This window comes from Lithobates pipiens, unplaced genomic scaffold, assembly GCF_037356315.1.
Source record: "Lithobates pipiens isolate NorthernLeopardFrog02 unplaced genomic scaffold, aLitPip1_a1.2 Scaffold_8, whole genome shotgun sequence".
NCBI lineage: Eukaryota > Metazoa > Chordata > Amphibia > Anura > Ranidae > Lithobates > Lithobates pipiens.
Window position 1 is genome coordinate 253,034,494 of NW_027507903.1, and position 24,832 is coordinate 253,059,325.

General features: G+C 47.5%; 1 pseudogene; it reads left to right on the top strand.

The window, feature by feature from the left end:
* Nucleotides 1–17,734, top strand: part of LOC143962046 (uncharacterized) — a 72,114-nt pseudogene extending 54,380 nt beyond the window's left edge.
* The last annotated feature ends 7,098 nt before the right edge of the window (nt 17,735–24,832 follow it).

A 24,832-nucleotide genomic window follows, 5' to 3' on the forward strand; every position in this document is an offset into this window, starting at 1 on the left:
CACTGTGACTGGGGGGGACATCGGGGGGCGATCAGGGGGGGGGGGTTTGTGTGCCTGTGTTATTTAGTGTCAGTGTAGTGTTTGGTGCAGACATACTGTGTCCTCTCCTCGTAGTCCGGTCAATAAGACCGCCCCGAGGAGAATGACATCACTTCCTCCCTGCCTGTGTATACAATACACAGTGGGAGGAAGCTTCTCATTCGCCAGGAGCGATCGAGAGGGAATGGCCAGAAACCAACGGCCATCCCCTCATCCCGGATTGCTCCTGAAGCGAACCGGACTGCCGCATCCAGCGGGAGGGGGTCCGATCGGACCCCCCACCAGCTGGAAGGCAAGCACGTACATGTAGGTGCTTGTGCCTGTACATGCCATTGTGATGACGTACAATGGCATGCGGCCGTTAAGTGGTTAAAAAAAATAAAACCCAATACGTGTGCAGGAAAATGTGCAATTTTTTTATAGTAACAAAGAGATGGCCCCTGCCCCCAGCTATAACTGGCCTTCCCAGCAAGGAGCACATGAAAGACAAAACCAGAGAAAATTCTCAGCTCAACTCACCAACCATTCTGCTTACCAACCGAATGACCCGGTCCAACATTATGCCTTAAAAACAGGGGTTTAGTTAGCACATATTTCCAAACACATGCGTAAGTTGCAAGGCCCCTTCATGGCACCCTGTATTACTTGCAGTCCTAACTTTGTAAATTTATGAGAGTCTTTCACTCTCATAAATGCATTGCATTGTAATGGATAGGTAAGGGGCAGGTGGGCCTGGAGGTAGCCCAAGCCTTCTTAACCACTTCAGCTCGGAAGGTTTTACCCCCTTAATGACCAGGCCATTTTTTGCGATACGGCACTGCGTTACTTTGACTGGCAATTGCGTGGGAGTGCCACACTGTACCCAAATAAAATTGATGTCCTTTTTTTCCCATACAGATAGAGCTTTCTTTTGGTGGTATTTGATCACCTCTGCATTTTTCTTTTTTTGCGCTATAAACAAAAAAGGAGCAACAAAAGCAAAAAACTAAAAAAAATTTTTTTTTTACATTCTGCTATAAAACATATCCAATAAATAAAAATAAAAAAATCTAATTTCTTCATCAATGTAGGCCAATATGCATTCAGCTACATATTTTTGGTAAAAGAAAATCTTAATAAGCGTATATAGATTGGTTTTAGCAAAAGTTATAGCGTCTACAAATGATGGGATATTTTTATGGAATTTTTATTTCTTTTTTACCAATAGTGGCGATGGTCAGTGATTTTTAGCGGGACTGCGACATTGCGGCAGAAAAATTGGACGCCTGACACTTTTGACACTTTTTTGGGGACCAGTGACACTAATACAGTGATCAGTGCTAAACATATGCACTATTACTGTACTGTAATGACACTGGCAGGGAAGGGGTTGACATCAGAGGCGATCAAAGAGTTAAGTGTGCTCCTAGGGAGTACTTTCTGTGTGGGGGGGTTGTTGTGATTGGATGAAGACAGATCAGTGTTCCTGTTTAGCAGAAACACATGATCTCCATCTTCTTCCCTGTCAGAACGGCAATCTGTTGTGTTTACATGGGCAGATCGCCATTCTACCTCTCTGGGGAACGATCGTGGGTGGCTGGTGGACATCGGGGTCCACTGGACCCACAGATTGACATCCCCTGCGTCCAATCAGCTTGTGATTGCAATAGAGCCGACCTGCCGCAGTAAATATGTGGGGATTGGGGTATGTGCAATATACATAACACATGTCTCTCCCTCTCTCTCTCTCTCTCTCTCTCTCTCTCTCTCTTCAAAACAATTAACCACTTAACGACCGCTGCCTGTACATTTATGTTGGCAGAATGGCACGGACAGGCACAATCACATACCTGTACATGCCTGCCTTCCAGCGGGGGGGGGGGTCCAATTGGACCCCCTCCCGCTTGCGGCAGCAGTCCGTTTCGCTTCAGGAGCGATCCGTGGTGATGGGGCGGCCGTTGATTTCTGGCCACCCCCTCGCGATCGCTCCTGGCGAATGAGAAGCTTCCCCTGCCTGTGTACTGTAAACACAGGCAGGAGGAAGTGATGTCACTCTCCTCATGGCGGTCTTTTTTGACTGGACCGCGAGGAGAGAAGACATCACAGTAAGTGCACCAACACTACACTGACACGTAGGCACACATAGACACACTTTTCACCCCCTGCCCCCCCAGTCACAGTGTCACTGACTGCAGTGGTCATTTATTTACTGGTCACTGCATTTAGTGTCAGTTGTGACTGTAAAGTGTCAGGGCAGTTAGCTTTAGGCCCCTTTAGGTCCAGGGTAGCCCCCTACCCCCCCAATAAAGGTTTAACCCCTTGATTTCCCCCCAGGTAACCCTTTCACCCCCTTTTGCCAGTGTCACTGAGTGGTCGTTTTTCTGATCGCTGCATTAGTGTCACTGGTGCCACTAGGTAGCCAGTTATTTTTTAGGTTCACCGCCAGGTTTTTATAGCATTAGGTACCCCATTATACAACCTCATAAAGGTTTTAACCTTTTGTTATTTAGGTTCCCTGTCAGGTTTTTATATAGCGTCGGGTACCCCCATATATTACCTAATAAAGGTTTTAACTCCCTGATTGCCCCTAGAGTTAACCCTTTCACCAGTGATCACCGTATAAGTGTCACTGGTGACGCTGGTTAGCCATTTAGTTATTTAGGTTCCCCGTCAGGTTTTTATATAGCATCAGGTACCCCCATATACTACATAATAAAGGTTTTAACCCCCTGATTGCCCCTAGTTAACCCTTTCACCAGTGATCACTGTATAAGTGTTACGGGGGACGCTGGTTAGTTAGTTTGCTTTTTATAGCATAAGGGCACCCACCATTTATTACCCAATAAAATAAAATATCAATTAGATTTTAGGGTCAGATAGGGTCTGCGTCACCCCAGGCAACGCTAGGTTAGTGCCAGTACCGCTAACACCCACGTGCAAAGCATACCCCTCCCTTAGTGGTATAGTATCTGAACAGATCAATATCTGATCTGATCAGATCTATACTAGCGTCCCCAGCAGTTTAGGGTTTCAAAAAATGCATTGATAGCGGGATCAGCCCAGGTACCTGCTAGCACCTGTGTTTTGTCCCTACGCCTAGCCCAGCCCAGCCCAAGTGCAGTATCGATCGATCACTGTCACTTACAAAACACAACACACATAACTGCAGCATTCGCAAAGTCAGGCCTGATTCCTGCGATTGCTAACAGTCAGGGTCATACCGTGCTGGTAGCGAGACCGGTGCCCACCGGTGGCGGAAGCCGAGGGGGGGCGCTGTCTCAATCACTTCAGCAGGGACAGGCTTTAGCACACAGCAGCGGTGGGCTGGCGACAGTGGCGCCGAGCACTGCTGCTTGCTGATGGCACTGCATAACCGCTGATGGGGGGCGGGGGGAATCTCGATCTCCCTCTCCTTCCTGTGTCGGCTTCAGCTGGGGGGAGAGGTAGCGCTGTGGCACAACTACAATAGCGGCTGAGCTGTGTGTTTCTCTCACACACATCTCAGCCAATGCTGACAGTTACACTGCTCCTCCTCTTCCCGCCCCTCTACTCTGTCTGTCTCGCCCACACCCCCTGCGTCTGCCCCGTCCACACATCCCCGGGGAGATGTGAAGGAAGAAAGATTTAAAAGCTGCAGGCAGCCTGCCCTGAGTCCTGAGCCTCATCCTGGGGTGAGTAAGCTCACCCTCTCTCCCGCCTTCTAGTCTGTATAGAAAACAAATTTAAGGGGTGTTCTGTGGACTTCAATGCAAGAAGGGGGCTTTGGTGAACAGAGACCCCTTAAATCATCGTTCCCCCTTTACATTAGAGTCCACAGAGCTCCCCCTTAGCCCTTGTACACATGGTCGGACATTCCGACGGAAAATGTCCGATCGGACCGTGTTGTTGGATAACCCGACAGTGTGTGGGCTCCATCGGACTGTTTCCATCGGAATATCCGACGGACAACGTTTTAGAGCTGGGCTATAAAACTTTCCGACATGATCCGATCGGACTTTGTCCGATTGTGTGTAGAGAATTCCGATCGTGGCACAAAGTGCCACGCATGCTCAGATCAAATTCCTAGACCAAAACTAGCTACTAGTCTGAACGTAGTCCCGTTGTAACGAAATAACGTTGTCATGTTAAGTACGATCGGATTTTCCGACAACTTTGTCCGACCGTGTGTATGCAACACAAGTTTCGGACAAAATCCGTCGGACGAAATCCGACGGATTTTGTTGTCGGAATGTCCGACCTTGTGTACAAGGGCTAACAGTAAGTGGGGGCTCTGTGCGGACTCTGATGTAAGGGACCTCCCTGCGGACTCTGATGAAAGGGGGCTCAGTGTGGACTCTGATGTAAGGGGGTTCACTGTGGACTCTGATGTAAGGGGGCTCAGTGCAGACTCTGATGTAAGGGGGCTCAGTGCGGACTCTGATGTAAGGGACCTCTGTGCAGACTCTGAAGTAAGGGGGTTCAGTGCGGCCTCTGAAGTAAGAGGGGTTCAGTGCGGCCTCTGAAGTAAGGGGGTTCAGTGCGGACTCTGATGTAAGGGACCTCTGTGCAGACTCTGATGTAAGGGACCTCTGTGCAGACTCTGATGTAAGGGACCTCTGTGCAGACTCTGATGTAAAGGGGCTCAGTGCGGACTCTGATGTAAGGGGGTTCAGTGCGGACTCTGATGTAAGGGGGTTCAGTGCGGACTCTGATGTAAGGGGGTTCAGTGCGGACTCTGATGTAAGGGGGTTCAGTGCGGACTCTGATGTAAGGGGGTTCAGTGCGGACTCTGATGTAAGGGGGTTCAGTGCGGACTGATGTAAGGGGGTTCAGTGCGGACTCTGATGTAAGGGGGTTCAGTGCGGACTCTGATGTAAGGGGGTTCAGTGCGGACTCTGATGTAAAAGGGCTCAGTACAGACTCTGATGTAAGGGGGTTCAGTGCGGACTGATGTAAGGGGGTTCAGTGCGGACTGATGTAAGGGGGTTCAGTGCGGACTGATGTAAGGGGGTTCAGTGCGGACTCTGATGTAAAGGGGCTCAGTGCGGACTCTGATGTAAAGGGGCTCAGTGCGGACTCTGATGTAAAGGGGCTCAGTACGGACTCTGATGTAAGGGGGCTCAGTGCGGACTCTGATGTAAGGGGGCTCAGTGCAGACTCTGATGTAAGGGGGCTCAGTACGGACTCTGATGTAAGGGGGCTCAGTACGGACTCTGATGTAAGGGGGCTCAGTGCGGACTCTGATGTAAAGGGGCTCAGTGCGGACTCTGATGTAAGGGGGCTCAGTGCGGACTCTGATGTAAGGGGGCTCAGTGCGGACTCTGATGTAAGGGGGCTTAGTGCGGACTCTGATGTAAGGGGGCTCTGTGCAGACTCTGTAAGGAAGCAGGGAGCGGGAGGAGCTGGAGATCTGCACAGTGAGTAGAGAGTAAAAGGGGGGGGGGCATGATTGCAGAGATACTAATATAAAGAGGACTACACTGTAAAGGGGCACTGTAATCATTACAGTGCAGTCCTCTTTATATTTATATCAGTGCTCCTGCACATTATAGCGTGGTGGACTGACATCACATCAAACCCCCCCCATCCATGGAAAAATTGGCTACTCAGTCTAAATTAAAGGAAATTGATGTAAAAAAAAATCCAGTTGAAATTCTAACTCTTTAATGAAGGGGAGGGGTCGTGCTGGGGCGGGGGGAGCGGGGAGCCTGTACAGATTCTCGCCAAGGGCACAGAAGACCCTAGGTACGCCTCTGCTAACAGTTTTTTTTTGGTAGCATTTTATACAGTCACTGACAGCCTAGGTGCTTTTTTATTTGTGAATCTCACTAGTGTACTACAAAATTTAGAGCCCAAAATGGCAAAGCGAAGGTACACTAGTGAAGAGGTTTACACGTTTCTGAGCATGACAGTTTAGAGGTGGTCACTCATCTGTCAGATTCAGGCTCAGAATACGATCCTGTAGAGGACAGCGGCTCCATGACAGATAGCTCTGGTGACGAAGGTGAGATCAGGCGTACCCGATCCCGATCTTCTGATGTTCAGGTGCAGGAACCGCAGGTCCCTCGTATGGAGCAGAGAGCCAGTACTAGAGCCGCTCATCCTTCTGGTGAACTGGCAAGCACCAGCGGCCTAGTACACCCTGGACGTGCATCCAGCATTGCAGTAACACATGATGACGTAGCAAGTCCCATAAGTGCAGTTCAAGCTGGCGAGGTGACAAACACAAGTAGTGTCCCACTGCCACCAAGAAGAAGACAAAGGCAGGCCCGTCGTTCCCATAGTGTCCTTCTTGCAGAATTCACCAATCCTGATTGGGTGCCCACCACTTCTGCAGAACCCGTACTCCCCCATTCACTGGCCAACCCGGTATTCAAGTGGAAACAGCTGATTTTACGCCACTTGATTTTTATTCGCTGTTTTTCACAGAAGATCTCTATAGATCTATTGTGGACCAAACTAATTTATATGCTGGTCAACACATCACGGCTAATCCCCAGTTGCCTTCCCTTACCATAGATTACAGAACTTAAGACCTTTCCTTCAACATGGGCATACATAAATTCATGACGTTGCGGATGTATTGGTCCATGCATCCAATTGACCATATGCCCACGTTCTCTACCTCCATGTCCAGGAAACGATACGAGCAGATCTTGCGGTTCTTGCACTTCAAAGACAATGAACTTTCTTGTCCTCGTGGAGACCCTGAATATGATCGGCTCTACAAAATTCGGCCCCTCATAAACCACTTCAACCAACGTTTTGCAGCTTTGTTTATTCCCAGTCAAGTTGTCTGCGTTGATGACGAGTCCCTGATTACATTTTCTGGCCGCTTGTCTTTCAAGCAGTACATTCCCAGCAAGTGTGCCAGATCCGGGGTCAAGCTCTATAAGTTCTGTGACAGGGCAACAGGCTATGTATGGAGCTTTACGGATTTATGAGGGAAAAGATCGTTACGTAGAGCCGGAGAACTGCCCAGATTACATAGGGAGAGCTGGCAAGTAAGTGCGGAACTTGGTGTCACCCTTATTCAGAAAGGGGTACCACTTGTACGTGGACAATTATTACACGAGTGTGCCACTGATCAGCAGATTGGAGCATGTGGCAACGTGCGACCTAATCGCCGGGGCTTTCCCCAGGGGCTTGTAGATTCTCATTTTAGGCTGGGGGAGAGAGCCTGCTCCACCCCCCCAGTGCTCTCCACCACCCCCATGCTCTCTGCCTCCCCCCATGAGCTCCACCACCCGCATGCTCTGCGCTCATCCCCCTGTGCTGGTCACATCCCCCCATGCTCTCCGCTTCCCCCCTGTGCTCTCCACATCCCCCTCATGCTCTCTGCTGCCCCCCCCCTGTGCTCTCCACCTTCCCCAGGTGCTCTTCACATCCCCCCATGCTCTTCACCACCCTCCCTGTGCTCTCCACCACCCTCCCTGTGCTCGCCACCTCCCCCCATGCTCTCCGTTGCCTCTTGTGCTCTTCTCTTCATCCCTGTGCTCTCGCCCCACCCCATGTTTTCAAGGTTCTTCCCTGTGCTCTCCATCCCCCATGCTCTTTCCTGGTCCCACTTCAACTCCCCCCCCCCCCCCCCCACACACACACCTCTGCTCCTCTCTCAGGGGATCTGTCAAGGTGGAGAGTGGGGAAGGGGCCGGTTAACATGTCATGGGCTGCTCAATCCAAAATGCCCGGGCCTATTTTTTGTCCCAGTCCAGGCCTGGTACAGTGACAGTGTATAGTATTGTATTATCGCCGATCGCTGTATTAGTGTCACTGGTGATGTCAGTGGCAGTCAGTTCTCGCAAAGTGTCAGTGTCAGATTTCCCTAAGTAACTATGTAAACCATAGTTTTCTGCTATAACTCACACAAACCAATCAATATACACGTATTATTTATTTATTTATTTTTTACCAAAGACATGTAGCAGAATACATTTTGGCCTCAATTTATCAAGAAGTTTGATTGTGTTCTTTTTTTTTTATTGGATATTTTTTATAGCAGAAAGTAAAAAAAATCTAAATTTTCTGTTCTATTTCGTTTATCTAAAAAAAACAAAAATCCAATCCAATGATCATGTGAAACTCGGCAGCCAATCCCATGCATCAAAGGATGGAGCTGAAGCCACGTCCCCACCATTGAGCCTTCTCCAGAGAGGAATGGCAAGCAGATTCTGGAGGTCATCAACAAGATTGTAATGCTTCTGACAGGAGAGGTGAGCGGTGCCGGGAATTTTGGGGCATTATCCGGGATCAGAAGCGTTATGTCTGAATGGTGACTTCTCATTGTGTGTGTCAGGTTCCTATCAGGTGTCAGGATGTGGCCGTCTATTTCTCCATGGAGGAGTGGGACTTCATAGATGACACAAGCATCTGTCTGAGGACATCGTGATTGAGAATCTGCACCTCTAAACGTTGCCAGGTAAGTGGAGGGTTTCACAGGATTTATGTACAATTCAGATTGGCTAGATTTGTAACAGAGACGTTTTGCCTAATTTCCTTTGCAAAAGGCACTAGAACTGCCTTTCTAAACCTTTCCAACACAGAGGAACCCTTAAAAATAACTTTCCGGTCTCAGGGAACCCCTGCTAAAAATTGCTATATCTACAACTCATGAGACATTAATGTGATGGTCAGTGGGAAGAATGTTCCTTACAATTATGGTCATTGGGAAGAATTGCCCCTTTATAGATTCCATCCATTCCATTCTATCCCCTCTATTCCACTAGCTTCCACCCATAGTGTCAGGACTATTTGTGTCAGTATCACAGGACAGAATATACAGCCTCAAAATCACAGGTCAGAGTATACAGCCCCAGCATCAAAGGACACAGTATACAGCCCCAGCATCACAGGACAGAGTATGAAGCGCCAGCATTACAGGACAGACTATGCAGCCCCAGCACCACAGGACAGACTATGCAGCCCCAGCACCACAGGACAGACTATGCAGCCCCAGCACCACAGGACAGACTATGCAGCCCCAGCACCACAGGACAGACTATGCAGCCCCAGCACCACAGGACAGACTATGCAGCCCCAGCACCACAGGACAGACTATGCAGCCCCAGCACCACAGGACAGACTATGCAGCCCCAGCACAACAGGACAGACTATGCAGCCCCAGCACCACAGGACAAAATATACAGCCCCAGCACCACAGGACAGTACATACCTCCCAACTTTAGAACTTCAGAATGAGGGACACTTGAGGCTGATGTAAACATGCGGCACCTCACGCCAAAATGTGGGTGTGGCCAGACTGTTAACAGTGAAAGGGGCTTAAGGGGCATGGTTAAACAATCCCTCTCCCCATCATTACACAGGACCCCTTCCTCAACACTACCGCCCCCCCATTGTTACACAGGACCCCCTTCCTCATACTAACCCCATCATTAAACACAGGTTATTTATTAAAGGTGGAGAGGCAGGAAGGGGGGTTATTGTTTAGGGTGGAGAGGCAGGAAGGGGGTTATTGTTTAGGGTGGGGAGGCAGGAAGGGGGGTTATTGTTTAGGGGGGAGAGGAAGGAAGGGGGATATTGTTTAGAGACATGCCAATAGCAAATAGAGAACTGCACATCAGCTGTTGTGTTCCCCGCACTCGCCTGGTGCTCTGGCTCTGGTACACTGCGCCCATCCTCCGCATCTGTGATCCGCCTCACATCATATGGTCCCAGACAGTCAAGTCTCTGCATGCCACAACACAGTGAGCCATCCGGGAAACTGGAAGTGAGACCACCCGGTCGCCCTCCGGTCCCAGCTTGTGCTCCCCGAACACTCCCAAACACGGGCAAATCAGCTTCCCAGTTTGCAATCAGCTGAGAAGCTGGGAAGCTTCCCACAGACTGCTGTGTGTCCAGCGCTCAGGCATTCTTAAAGGGCACTTTTTTTGGCAAAAGCTTGGGTGATGGCGCCCATGCACCCCCTAGGGGACGGGCCGCCACTGCATGGAACCCTGGTTGAGAAACCCTGCACTAGAGCAGGGCCATCTTTAACACAGGGCAAATGGGGCACCTGCCCAGGGCCCAAACTTTGTTGGGGGGCCCAAAGCATTGAGCCTGCGCTACCCACAAATTGGGGCCCTGGTGACTGATTTGCAGAGCGCACAGAGGACACGGGAGGCTGTATTCCCAAGCTAGCCAGCAGAGGGGGTGGGGCTGGGAGCTCTACTGACACTCTGACCCCGCCCCATGCAGACTGTATGCTCGGAACAGAGCGGCTGTAGTAAGAGCAGTGATCGAAGTGGAAGCATCAGTAGAGCTCCTGGCTCCGACGCTCTATACTGGCTGGGGAATACAGAGGTCCGGGGACGGGGCCAGGAGCTCCACTGATGCTCTAACCCCACCCCATGCATGTATGCTCAGGGGGGAGCAGTTGTAGTGAGAGCAGAGAATGGAAGCTTAGCCCCCGGACCTCTGGCTGTATGCAGTTTGCTCGGATGGCCAGGTATGTCCTTACATCCATAAAATGACTGACTGCTGAAACTCTGAGCTGTGTTATTCAACTGTAAAGCTGTGCATTGCTGAAAGTTCTCTGACCATCTCCTGCAGTCTCAGATTTTCACCTGTAGTATGTCCGCAGTCTTTGATTATCTCCTGTATAATGTCTGCAGTCTCTGTCACCTGTAGTATGTCCGCAGTCTCTGATTGTCTCCTGCAGTATATTTGCAGTATCTGACCCTTTCCTGTAGTATGTGTATTAACCACTTCAGCCCCGGACCAATTAACAGCCTAAGGACCAGAGGTCTTTTTACAATTTCGCACTGCACTGCTTTAACTGGTAATTGCGCGGTCATGCAATGTTGTACCCAAATTAAATTTGCGTCCTTTTCTTCCCACAAATAGAGCTTTCTTTTGATGGTATTTGATTGCCTCTGCGATTTTTATTTTTTGCGATATAAATGGAAAAAGACCGAAAATTTTGAAAAAAAATGATATTTTCTACTTTTTGTTATAAGAAAAATCGAATAAACTAAATTTTTATTCATACATTTAGGGCAAAATTTATTCAGCCACATGTCTTTAGTAAAAAAAATGTCAATAAGCGTATATTTATTGGTTTGCGCAAAAGTTATAGCGTCTACAAACTAAAGTACATTTTCTGGAATTTACACAGCTTTTAATTTACGACTGCCTATCTCATTTCTTGAGGTGCTAAAATGGCAGGGCAGTACAAACCCCCTCCAAATGACCCCATTTTGGAAAGTAGACACCCCAAGGAAGTTGTGGAGAGGCATGTTGAGCCCATTGAATATTTTTTTTTGTCCCAAGTGATTGAATAATGACACCAAAAAATAAAAATAAAAATGTTTACAAAAAGTTGTCACTAAATGATATATTGCTCACACATGCCATAGTTATATGTGAATATAACCCCAAAATATATTCTGCTGCTTCTCCTGAGTTCTCCTGAGTACGAGGATACCACATATGTGGGACTTTTTGGGAGACTAGCTGCGTACGGCACCCCGAAACCAATCACTGCCTTCAGGGTTTCTAAGGGTGCAAATTTTTGATTTCACTCCTCACTACCTATCACAGTTTCGAAGGCCATAAAATGCCAAAATAGCACAAAACCCCCCCAAATGATCCCATTTTGGAAAGTAGACACCCCAAGCTATTTACTGAGAGGCATGTTGAGTCCATGAAATATTTTATATTTTGCCACAAGTTGCAGGAATTTTAAAAATTTTTATTTTTTTTGCACAAAGTTGTCACTAAATGATATATTGCTCACACATGCTATGGGCATAAGTCAAATTACACCCCAAAATAAATTCTGCTGCTTCTCCCGAGTACGGGGATACCACATGTGGGGGACTTTTTGGGAGCCTAGCCACGTACGGGACCCCGAAAACCAAGCACTGCCTTCCGGATTTAAATATTAAATGCTACCAAAAAAAAACTGTTGGCGATCGCAGGGATCAGGCCCGACTCTGCGATCACTGCAGTTATGTGTTTAGTGTTTTGTAAGTGACAGTGATCGATCGATACTGCACTTGGGTGGGCTGAGCAGAGGGGCACAACGCAGGTGCCAGCAGGTATCTGGGCTGATCCCGCTAACAATGCGTTTTTTTGGAACCCTAAACTGCTGGGGATGCTAGTATAGATCTGATCAGATCAGATATTGATCTGTTCAGATTCTATACCACTACGGGAGGTTTATGCTTTGCGTGTGGGTGTTAGCGGTACTGGCACTAACCTAGCGCTGCCTGGGGCGACGCAGACCCTGACCCTAAAACCTAATTGATATCACCCGCCGGGTGATCAGGGGGTTAAACCTTTATTGGGTAATAAATGGTGGGTGCCCTGATGCTATAAAAAGCAAACTAACCAGAGTCACCCGTAACACTTATACGGTGATCACTGGTGAAAGGGTTAACTAGAGGCAATCAGGGGGTTCAAATTTTTATTAGGTAGTATATGGGGGTCCCTGGCGCTATATAAAAACCTGACGGGGAACCTAAATAACTAACTGGCTAACCAGCGTCACCAGTGACACTTATACTGTGATCTCTGGTGAAAGGGTTAAGTAGGGGCAATCAGGGGATTAAAACCATTATTGGGTAGTATATGGGGGTACCTAGCGCTATAAAAACCTGGCGGTGAACCTAAAAAAAGAACTAGCTACCTAGCGACACTAGTGACACTAATGCAGCGATCAGAAAAATGATTGCTTAGGGACACTGGCAAAAGGGGGTGAAAGGGTTAACTAGGGGCAATCAGGGGTCAAAACCATTATTGGGTAGTATATCGGGGTACCTAGCGCTATAAAAACCTGGCAGTGAACCTAAAAATATAACTAGCTACCTAGCGACATTAGCGACACTAATGCAGCGATCAGAAAAATGATCGCTTGGTGACACTGGCAAAAGGGGATGAAAGCGTTAACTAGGGGCAATCAGGGGGTTAAAACCATTATTGGGTAGTATATCGGGTACCTAGCACTATAAAAACCTGGCGGTGAACCTAAAAAAATAACTAGCTACCTAGCGACACTAATGCAGCGATCAGAAAAATGATCGCTTAGTGACACTGGCAAAAGGGGGTGAAAGGGTTAACTAGGGGCAATCAGGGGGTTAAAACCATTATTGGGTAGTATATCGGTGTACCTAGCGCTATAAATACCTGGCGGTGAACCTAAAAAAATAACTAGCTACCTAGCGACACTAATGCAGCGATCAGAAAAATGATCGCTTAGTGACACTGGCAAAAGGGGGTGAATGGGTTAACTCTAGGGGCAATCAGGGGGTTAAACCTTTATTGGAGGGTGGTAGGGGGCTACCCTGGACCTAACACTAACTGCCCTGACAGTTTTTACTTTTACAACTGACACTGAATGCAGTGATCAGTAAATAAATGATCACTGCAATCAGTGACACTGTGACTGGGGGGGAAAGGGGGGTGGGGGGGATCGGGGGGGTTTGTGTGCCTACATGTCAGTGTAGTGTTGGTGCACACTTACTTTCTGTCTTCTCCTCGTAGTCCGGTCAAAAAGACCGCCCGAGAAGGACATCACTTCCTCCCTGCCTGTGTATACAATACACAGTGGGAGGAAGCTTCTCATTCGCCAGGAGCGATCGAGAGGGGATGGCCAGAAACCAACAGCCATCCCCTCATACCGGATCGCTCCTGAAGCGAAACGGACCGCCGTATCCAGCGGGAGGGGGTCCGATCGGACCCCCCACCCGCTGGAAGGCAAGCACGTACATGTACGTGCTTGTGCCTATCCATGCCATTGCGATGATGTACAATGGCAATACGGCGGTCCTTAAGTGGTTAATGTGCCACTTTCTGAATTATTTGGAATTGCTCCAGTGCTCAGTAAAAGTGGTAATGATGTGCATTAACCAATCAGTGAACAGTAGTAATCTGCTGTAATCTCTAGCAACCAACCAGTGAGTGTTAATGATGTGCTGTAATCCCTAGCAACCAATAAGTGAGCGTTAATAATGTGCAGTAACCTCTAGCAACCAATTGGCAAGCATAAATTATGTGTTGTAACATTTACCTCTGGCAACCAATTGCAATCGCTGTGTGATCCGCTGCAGTAAACTGATTTTGAGTCCACCTGCTAATTTGTCTCGGAATGGAGGGGGGCCCCAAGAAAATGTTTGCCCGGGGCCCAATCAATATCAAAGACGGCCCTGCACTAGAGGGACTATTAACATCTACAGATCTCCACACGAGGGCCTGTCAGGAAAGGTTCCACCTGCTAGTGGCGCTATCAGATATTTGGCATGCAGTACCGATGTCCACCAGCGGGTGTCTCCTGGCAGTCTGGAACTGTCAGGAGAGCTTTCACCTGCTGGTGGTACTTTTGATCCTTGTGCCGCAGTACTGGCGTTCAACAGTGAGTGGTTCCTTTCAGTGTGGAGCCGAAATCATCTTCTACGATCAGGTGCTACCTGAGCCCGATTGCAAGAGATGTGTATAAATACCCGGCAACACACACACACATAGTTGCCTTGGCATCTTCCTTGCGACCTGACCTGAACCTGAGAGATCTGTATCTGATCTTGAACCCTGTGCTCTGTACTTGAACCTGTCCCTCCTGTGAACCTTGCCCTGCAGCCTTATCCATCCATCCTCTCCCTGTCCTGTTTCTTCCCTGTCCTCATCTGCTGATCTCCTGTTGATAACCCTGACCGTTTATGATTCTGGTATTCCCTATTATATATATATATATATATATATATATATATATATATATATATATATATTACCTTTTTATTTTTATTTAATAAACAATTGTGATTTAATTGTACTTCTGTCTCGGTCTGATTCATGGTTTCTGACAAGGGGTCATTCCTGCTCTCCAACTAGAGTTTCTGCGAGGTGTTGCAGTGGTATATATATATCTGATATATATATGTCTGATTATTATTTGTGGTTCTCTGTCTGTGAATTGGTTTGTGTTATATTTGGAGGTGGTTGTGTTCATATTTTCACAAATCTTAAATAAATCATAATATTTTCACTTAATATACGTTTGGTTTCCTCTGTTGCTGTCCACGCAGTTTTGGTCACACCTGATACATGACAGGGCCAAAAGAGTAACAATGGAGGAAAATTAGGAACAGAGGGATTTGGTTCTAATTGAGGGACAGTTGGAAGCTTGAAGGTTTGGAAAGGTTTTCATCTTTTCAAGCCATGGTATAGTAGTTGTTGTCACATTCAAATTGACTTGTTCTGCGATGAACAAGCAAATATAGAAAACTATAAATTTTTATTATTACAGCATAAAAACACATCATTAAAAACATAGACGTGTCTATGTTCTATTCTTGTAGCCTTTCCATAACCTCCTGAAGAAGATGTGTACCGTTGGGTCTTGTACGGATATTAAGGGGAACCCTGTACCCAAATTAAAAAAAGGAAAGGAGTGGGGCCCCCAGGCCCTATATTCTCAGAACAGCATTATACAGGCGGTGCAAACAAGACAGGGACTGTGTAGGTTTGTTGTTTTAAGTAAAATCTGTTTGTAATTTTGAACTGGTACATTTTTAAAGTGTAGCTCCAGTCAAAAAATCTATTTTTAAGCTTTTTGGAAAACGGGGTTATCATCCCTGTATAATTTTTTTTGCCGTTCGTCTTTTTTCATCTCACTTCCTGTTGTCTAATTCCATTTGCAAGTAGGAGACGTTTGTAAGTTGGTTGTTTGAAAGTAGGGCCCTGCCCTATATGCTCTGCAGAAATTTGGGCCTAAGGTGTTGGTGTTGCCACAACACTGTAAACTCTCAAAGTGACTCTTGGTTGTGCTGGAATGCCCTGCTGTGAACTATTATATCAAGAATTTTAATTACATGCCATTGTTGAACAGTGGTAGAAAAATTGGGCCTTTGGTGGTGGTGGTGGTGCTGGTGCCACAACACTGTAAGTCCTCACAGTTACACTCGGTGGGTGCTGGAACGTGCCCTTAATATTATATCAAGAATTGTAATTACATGCACCTATTAAACAGGGGCTGAAAAATTGGGCCTTAGGCACTGGTGCCACAACACTCCAACACCTCGCAGAAACTCTAGTTGGAGAGCAGGAATGACCCCTTGTCAGAAACCATGAATCAGACCGAGACAGAAGTACAATTAAATCACAATTGTTTATTAAATAAAAATAAAAAGGTAAATAGAAAAAGCTTAGTCAAAGCATAGCCAGAGTCCAGTAACCGGATAGAGTAGTCAGCCAGGCCAGAGTTCAATAACCAGATCAGGTAATCAGCCAGGCCAGAAGTCAGGGATCCAAGTGGAGGAACAGCCAGCAGGATAAGGAGCCAGAAGGGATGACAGCAAGCCAGTCATTAAACAGAACCGAAGGAGATGGTTTCTTGTGATGTGACCAAGGCGAAGGCAGAGGGGAAGTGAGCTGGACAGCTTTAAGTAGGCAGGTCAAACGAGTATGATCAGGAACAGCTGGTAACTATGGAGAGAGATGAGAGCTGGCAGTTAGCCGACAGCTGAGCAGCCAGCCCAGAGAAGGAAGGGCTAAGCCAGCCCTGACAGCCCTGCTAAAAAGTATTGCATCAAAAATTGTAATTACACGCCCCTGTTAAACAGGGGCTGAAAAATTGGGCCTCAGGCACTGGTGCTGGTGCCACAACACAGCAACCCCTCACAGATACTCTAGTTGGAGTGCAGGAATGAGCCCTGCTGCAAAGTATTGTATCAAAAATTGTAATTACACGCCCCTGTTAAATAGGGGCTGAAAAATTGGGCCTTGGGCACTGGTGCTGGTGCCACGACACTGCAACCAGTCACAAATATTGTAGTTGAGCGCAGCAACGAACCCTCCTGCAAAATATTGCATCAAAAATTGTAATTACACACCCCTGTTAAACAGGGGCTGAAAAATTGGGCCTTAGGCACTGGTACTGGTGCCTCCACAGACGGTTTGCATCATAGAGAAGCTTCATCTATGTACTGAGTGTGGGAAATGCTTTCCCTGCAGATCAGGCCTGATCAGACACGAGAGGGTTCACACCGGGGAGAAGCCGCATTCCTGTCCCGAATGTGGGAAACGATTCCCCCGCAAATTGGCTCTCATCAGACGCGAAAGCATTCACATGGGAGAGAAGCCGTATTCCTGCCCTAAGTGTGAAAAAAGCTTTTCCCGCAAATCGGCTCTTCTCATACACAAGATCATTCATACGGGGGAGAAGCCCTATTTGTGTTTCAAGTGCGCAAAATGTTTCCCCGGAAATCGGATCTTGTCATTCACAAGCGAGTTCACACGAAGGACAAGCCGTACGCGTGCTCAGATTGGGGGAAGTGTCTTTCACAGAAATCCAATTCTTAACAGATACGAAAGGGTCCACGCGGGCGAGAAGCCGTTTTCATGCTCGGAGTGCAGCAAATGCTTTTCCTGAAAATCGTATCTCATGGTGCACAGGAGGGTGCACACGGGGGAGAAGCCGTATTACTATCCGGAAATGTTTTTCTCACAAAATGGCTCTTAACAGGCACCAAAGCGTCCACATGGGGGGGACAAGTCATATTCGTGTTCTGAGTCCGGGAAATGTTTTACCCAGAAACTGCACCTTATTAAACACAATCGGGTTCACACTGGGGAGAGGCCATATTCCTGGACAGAGCGCGGGAAATGTTTTTCCCAGAAGTCGGATCTTAGCAGACATCCACACGGGGCAAAGCCATATTCCTGCTCCCTATGTGGTAAGTCTTTTTCCCGTAAATCGTATCTGATTGCACATGAAAGAGTCCACCAGGGGGAGCAAGCAAACTGATTAGGAATTGTCCGACATCACAGACCACACCCCAGGGGTTGAGGGTCTTCATGGAGAGGCAGTATGGGAAAACCAAGATGTGCTTTATGTCACATCCAGAGGATACAATGTTGGGATGTTGGGGTTCAGGAATACGCACGCGCACGGGAGTCTTGTTTTCCATCAGACATTAGCACTGCGATAATAAGAAAGCGATTCTCCATACTCCAGAGATGCATAAAGACAATTAAATGGCTATATGAAAAAAAAATTGCATCTGTGAGAAATGCTGTTAAAGGAGAAGAGGATAACAGAAGGCAAATCTATGGTATCTGAACCATCCTTATTAGGGCCTCATTCACTTAAGTGTGAAGTAAGGTGACGCAAAACACAAACAGTCAAATGTTGAAAATAATAATTAAAAAAAAGAAAATGAAAGTATATCCAAAGCTGCTTTTTAATATTTTTTTTATTTTGGATTGAGTGGGGAAGGGTTAAAAACATTATAATTTTTTTGTCATCTGTTGCCCATTATGGAGATATACACTATATTGTCAAAAGTATTGGGACACCCCTCCAAATCATTGGATTCAGGTGCTGCAATCACCTCCATGGCCACAGATGTATAAAATTGCACACCTAGGCATGCAAACGGCTTCTCAGTGATGTAAGTAACAGAGTTAACCACTTCAGGACCGCCGTATTGCCAATGTACGTCAGCACAATGGCACAGGCAGGCACAATCACGTACATCTACGTGATTGCCTTCCAGCGGGTGGGGGGTCCGATCGGACCCCCTCCCGCTGGTTACGGCGGTCCGATTCGGTCCAGGAGCGCTCCGTGATGAGGGGATGGCCGTTGGTTTTCGGCCACCCCCTCTGGATCGCTCCTGGCCAATGAGAAGCTTCCTCCCCTGTGTATTGTTTACACAGGAAGGAGGAAGTGATGTCATTCTCCTCGGGGCGGTCTTTTTGACCGGACTACGAGGAGAAGACAGAAAGTAAGTGTGCACCAACACTACACTGACATGTAGGTACACACAGGCACACAAACCCCCCCCCCGATCCCCCCCCGATCGCCCCCCGCCCCCCCTCCCCCCCCAGTCACAGTGTCACTGATTGCATTGATCATTTCTTTACTGATCAATGCATTCAGTGTCAGTTGTGACAGTAAAAACTGTCAGGACAGTTAGTGTTAGGTCCAGGGTAGCCCCCTATCACCCCCCAATAAAGATTTAACCCCCTGATTGCCCCTAGAGTTAACCCTTTCACCCCCTAATAGTGCCACCCATCCGTGCCACCCATCCGTGCCAACTTATCTGCCTATCTTTGCCCATCAGTGCCGCCTTATCTGTGCCGCCTTATCTGTGCCTATTAGTGCCGCCTTAACTATGCCTATCAGTGCCCACCAGTGCAGCCTATCAGTGCCCACCAGTGCAGCCTATCAGTGCAGCCTCATCAGCGCACTTCAATGAAGGAGAAAAATGACCTGTTTGCAAAATTTTATAACAAACTATTAACCACTTGCTTACTGGGCACTTAAACACCCTTCCTGACCAGACCAATTTTCAGCTTTTGGTGCTCTCACACTTTGAATGACAATTACTCAGTCATGCAACACTGTACCCAAATGAATTTTGTGTCCTTTTTTTCCCACAAATAGAGCTTTCTTTTGGTGGTATTTGATCACCTCTGGGGTTTTTATTTTTTGCGCTATAAATGAAAAAAGACCGAAAATTTTGAAAAAAAAAAACGCATATTTCTTTGTTTCTGTGATAAAATTTTGCAAATTATAATTTTTTTTTTCATACATTTTGGCCACAATTTATACTGCTACATATCTTTGGTAAAAATAACCCAAATTAGTGTATATTATTTGGTCTTTGTGAAAGTTAGAGAGTCTACAAGCTGTGGTGCGAATCGCACAAAATTGATCACACCTGATGTACTGGTGGCCTATCTCATTTCTTGCGACCCAAACAAGCCAGGAAAGTACAAATACCCCCCAAATTACCCCTTTTTTGAAAGTAGACATTCCAAGGTATTTACTAAGATGCATGGTGAGGTTTTTGATGTTGTCATCTTTTTCCCACAATTCTTTGCAAAATGAAGATTTTTTTATTTTATTTTTTTCTCACAAAATTTTCAATGTAATAGGTTATTTCTCTCACATGGCATGTGTATACCACAAATGACACCCCAAAATACGTTCTGCTACTCCTTCTGAGTATTACGATACCAAATGTGTGAGACTTTTACACAGCCTGGCCACATACAGAGGCCCAATATTGAAATAGCACCATCAGGCGTTCTAGGAGCATAAATTACACATTTCATTTCTCAACCACCTATTACAGTTTTGAAGGCCCTGGAGCACCAGAACAATGGAAATGCCCACAAAGTGACCCCATTTTGGAAAGCTAACACCCCAACGTATAATCTATGAGGCATAATGAGTCGTTTGAATGGTTCATTTTTTTTCCAGAAGTTTTGGGAAAATGTGGAAAAAAAATGAAAACGCATTTTTTTTACGCAAAGTTGTCCATTTATAAGATATTTCCAACACATAGCATGTACATAGCAAAAATGACACCCCAAAATACGTTCTACTACTCCTCCTGAGTATAACGATACCAAATGTGTGAGACTTACACAGCCTGACCACATACAGAGGCCCAATATTGAAATAGCACCATCAGGCGTTCTAGGAGCATAAATTACACATCTTATTTCTCAACCACCTATTACAGTTTTGAAGGCCCTGGAGCACCAGGACAATGGAAATGCCCACAAAGTGACCCCACGTGGCACTGACGACACGTGGCACTGGAGGCAGATGGCACTGGAGGCAGATGGCACTGGAGGCAGATGGGGCTGACAGATGGGGCTGGCAGATGGGGCTGACAGATGGGGCTGGCAGATGTCGCTGGCAGATGGGGATGGGGCTGGGGCTGGCACTGGGGCTGGCACTGGCAGATGGTGCTGGCTAATTGCTCTGGCTAATTGCTCTGGCAAATGGGGCTGGCAGATGGCACTGCGTCTGGCAGATGGCGCTGGCAGGTGGCACTGGGGCTGACGGATGGCACTGGGGCTGACAGATGGCACTGGCGCTGGCAGGTGGCGCTGGCAAGTGGCACTGGCAGGTGGCACTGGCACGTGGCACTGGCACTGGGGCTGGCACTGGGGCTGGCGGCACTGGGGCTGACGGATGGCGCTGGCAGGTGGCACTGGCGCTGGCAGGTGGCACTGGCAGGTGGCACTGGCAGGTGGCAATAGCAAGTGGCACTGGCGGCACTGGTGGTGGCACTGGCAGGTGGCACTGGCGGCACTGGCACTGGGGCTGACGGATGGCGCTGGCAGGTGGCACTGGCGCTGGCAGGTGGCACTGGCAGGTGGCACTGGCGGCACTGACGGCACTGGGGCTGACGGCACTGGGGCTGACGGATGGCACTGGCAGGTGGTGCTGGCAGGTGGCACTGGCAGGTGGCACTGGGGCTGGCGGCACTGGGGCTGACGGCACTGATGGCACTGGGGCTGACGGACGGCACTGGGGCTGACGGGCGGCACTGGGGCTGACGGGCGGCACTGACAGGTGGCACTGGCGGCACGGGCTGACGGCAGGCGCTGGCAGGTGGCACTGGCGGCACTGGCACTACTGGCAGATGGCACTGGGCTGACAGATGGCACTGGCACTGGGGCTGACAGATGGCACTGGGGCTGACAGATGGCACTGGGGCTGACACTGGCACTGGGGCTGACACTGGCACTGGGGCTGCACTGGGGCTGACACTTAGATCGCTCTCCCTCCTCACACGCTGTCTCTGTGTGAGGAGGGAGAGACACGGCAATGAGATGATCTCATATGTTTACGTATGAGATCATCTCCCATTGGCAGCTGTGATCGCGCTGTGAACGGACGCTTTGATTGGCCGTTCACGGCGATCTGTATTTGCCTGTCTCCGGGAGACACGGCAAATACAATACTTCCGCGATGCGCGCCCCCGGCGGCGCGCATTGCGGAAGTAAACACCAGGCCGTCCAGGGACGGCCAGGTGAAGGAAGCCGCCCGCTCTAAGGCCGTCATTCGGCTATAGGGCGGGCGGGAAGAGGTTAAACATGTTTTTGTTTTTTTTTTGCATATTTTTTTGTTTGTTTAGCAAAAAATAAAACTCCCAGCTGTAATTAAATACCACCAAAAGAAAGCTCTATTTGTGGGAAAAAAATGATAAAAATTTCATTTGGGTACAGTGTTGTATGTCTGCGCAATTGTCATTCAAAATGCATCAGCGCTAAAAGCTGAAAATTGGTCTGGGACTGAGGGGGGTTTAAGTGCCCAGTAAGCAAATGGTTAAAGTAAGATGACCAACACTGCGGCTTCTACAACCATTTGTGAAAGAATGGGTCGCTTTCCGGAGCCCAGTGAATTCAAGTGTGGTACCGTGATAGGTTGCTGTGAAATTTCCTTGCTACTAAATATTCCACTGTGAAAGGTTAGGGGTATTATAACAAAGTGGAAGCAACTGGGAACAACAGCAAGTCAGCAACGAAGTGGTAGGTCACCCAGAAGTGGCTAACTGACTGCAGAGTCAATAGCTACAGACCTCCAAACTTCGTGTGGCCTTCAGATTAGCACAACAACAGTGCGTAGAGAGCTTCTTGGAATGGGTTTCCATGGCCAAGCAGCTGCATCCGAGCCTCATATCACTAAATGCAATGCAAAACATCGGATGCAGTGGTGTAACGCATGCTGCCACTGGACTCTAGAGCATTGGAGATGCGTGACCAATCACGCTTCTCTGTCTGGCAATCCGATGGACGTGTCTGGGTTTGGAGGTTGCCAGGAGAACAGTACTTTCCTGACTGCTTTGTGCCAAGTGTATCCTTTTCGTGGAGGGGGGATTATGGTGTGGGGTTGTTTTTCAGGGGTTGGGCTTGGTTCCTTAGTTCCAGTGAAGGGAACCCTTAAGGCATCAGCATACCAAGATATTTTGGACAATTTCATACTCCCAACTTTGTGGGAACAATTTGGGGATGGCCCGTTCCTGTTCCAACATGACTGCGCACCAGTGTACAAAGCAAGGGCCATACAGACATGGATGAGTTTGGGGTGGAGGAACTTGATTGGCCGGCACAGAGTCCTGACCACAGCTGGATAGAACACCTTCTGGATGAATTAGAGTGAAGACTGCGAGCCAGGCCTTCTCATCCAACATCAATGCCTGACCTCACAAATGTGCTTCTGGAAGATTGGTCAAACATTCCCATAGACACACTACTAAACCTTGTGGACAGCCTTCCCAGAAGAGTTGAAGCTGTTATAGCTGCAAAGGGTTGGCCAACTCAATATTGAACCCTACAGACTAAGACTGAGATGCCATTAAAGTTCATGTGCGTGTAAAGGCAAGTGTCCCAATACTTTTAGTAATATAGTGTAGATCCCAGATCTCTCCATAAGGGGGATTTGTCTGGCTCGTGCTGTCACAAGGGATATTGTTCATCCCTTGTGATAGCAATAAAGTTCATCCAAAAAAAATGTATAAAAGCTGCTCATCCCACCGTGCTTATGCACAAATGTGAACGCATGCGGTATTCCAGCACACATGTGTAAACGGTGATCGCACCACATGTGAGGTAATGTCGCGAACGTCAGCGAGAGCAATAATTCTAGCACCAGACCTTCTCTGTAACTCTAAACTGGTATCCTGTAAAGGCGTTTAAAGCATTGCCTACGGAGAATTTTAAGCACCGTATTTTGCCGCCATTCCCTGGGAAGACGCAATTTTAAAGGGTGACATATTAGGTATCTATTTACTTAACATCATCTTTCAGAATATACAAAAACAATTGGGCTAACTTTAGTTTTTTTTTTATCTTTTTAATTCATGAAAGTGTTTTTTGCATTTAAAAATACTGTGCGACATTAAAAAAAATGCAACACCCAACATTTTATTCTCTAGGGTCTCTTCTACAAAAAAAAAAATATATATATATATATATATATGTGTGGTGTTTTTTTTTTTGGGGGGGGGGTTCAAAGTAATTTTCTAACAAAAACATGTAGGAGTGAAATGTCAGATTTGGCCCGTGATGGAAAGAGGCTAGAGAGGAGGAGAGATTGTAGAAAAATGGTGACCTGCAGATATATCATTGTTGGGGAAAATTTCAGAGAAGTGAAAAAAGTAAAAATAATAAATAAACCCCCCAATATTACAGATCATTCAGAATAAAGTAGATGATGTGAAGCAGCGGGGGAACTACCAGGGTCACAGCAGTCGCACTTACGCCCGGGCCCTGGTGTTCCACCACCGCAGGGGAGCCCCAAGACAGCAGGAACATAGTTGCCAACTATCGGGACAGCAATATTGTATACATATATTGATATTATTATATTGCGCTCTGTCAGCTCAAATAGAGAGAAACGGGTGATTGATCCACTCTCTATAGTGGGGAGTCCATGCATGAGAGTTCAATTGCAGCAAGAGGTGTGTAGATGGTCACAGATGGGCTGACTCTGGATGTCTGCCGGCTCATAACAATGTAGAAGGTGCTCTGTAGACTGTAAAAAACAAAGAAGAGAGCAGCGCCATCTAAGTGCAGCGTGATAAAAACATTTTAATACAGGGCAGATGATTATAAACTCACAAGACTGTAGAGAATACAGTGCATGTGAAATGGTATAGGAAGTTCATCCACTCCTGGGGGAAGGCGATGGACGCGCAGGTGGAGAGGCAGCTGATGTTCCCGGCTACGCTGGTGGCTCCCTGTGCTTCCTGGTTCTCAGATTCGGCTCAGGTGACAACTGGACAAATCACTTCCTGGATGGTGAGAGCGTGGGGAGGAGCACACATGTGGCGTAGACTTTGGTACAAGTATTGTCTTTTGGGAATGTTTTTAATCCAGTGTGGGTGGTGACAACTTTTGGTTCCCCATTGACAATGTCACGTATGATGAAACGCGTCTGGAAAAAGGCACTTAGTGACGTCACCACGCGATCATTCTAGGACGGGCTCCGTGTGTTTGGGGTGTTTGTTTCAGCTGCTTCCAGATCATAGAGTTTTTCATTCTTTCTTGTTATATATAAAAAAGTATTTTATCAAACCCCCCCTCCTTCTTTTCTACC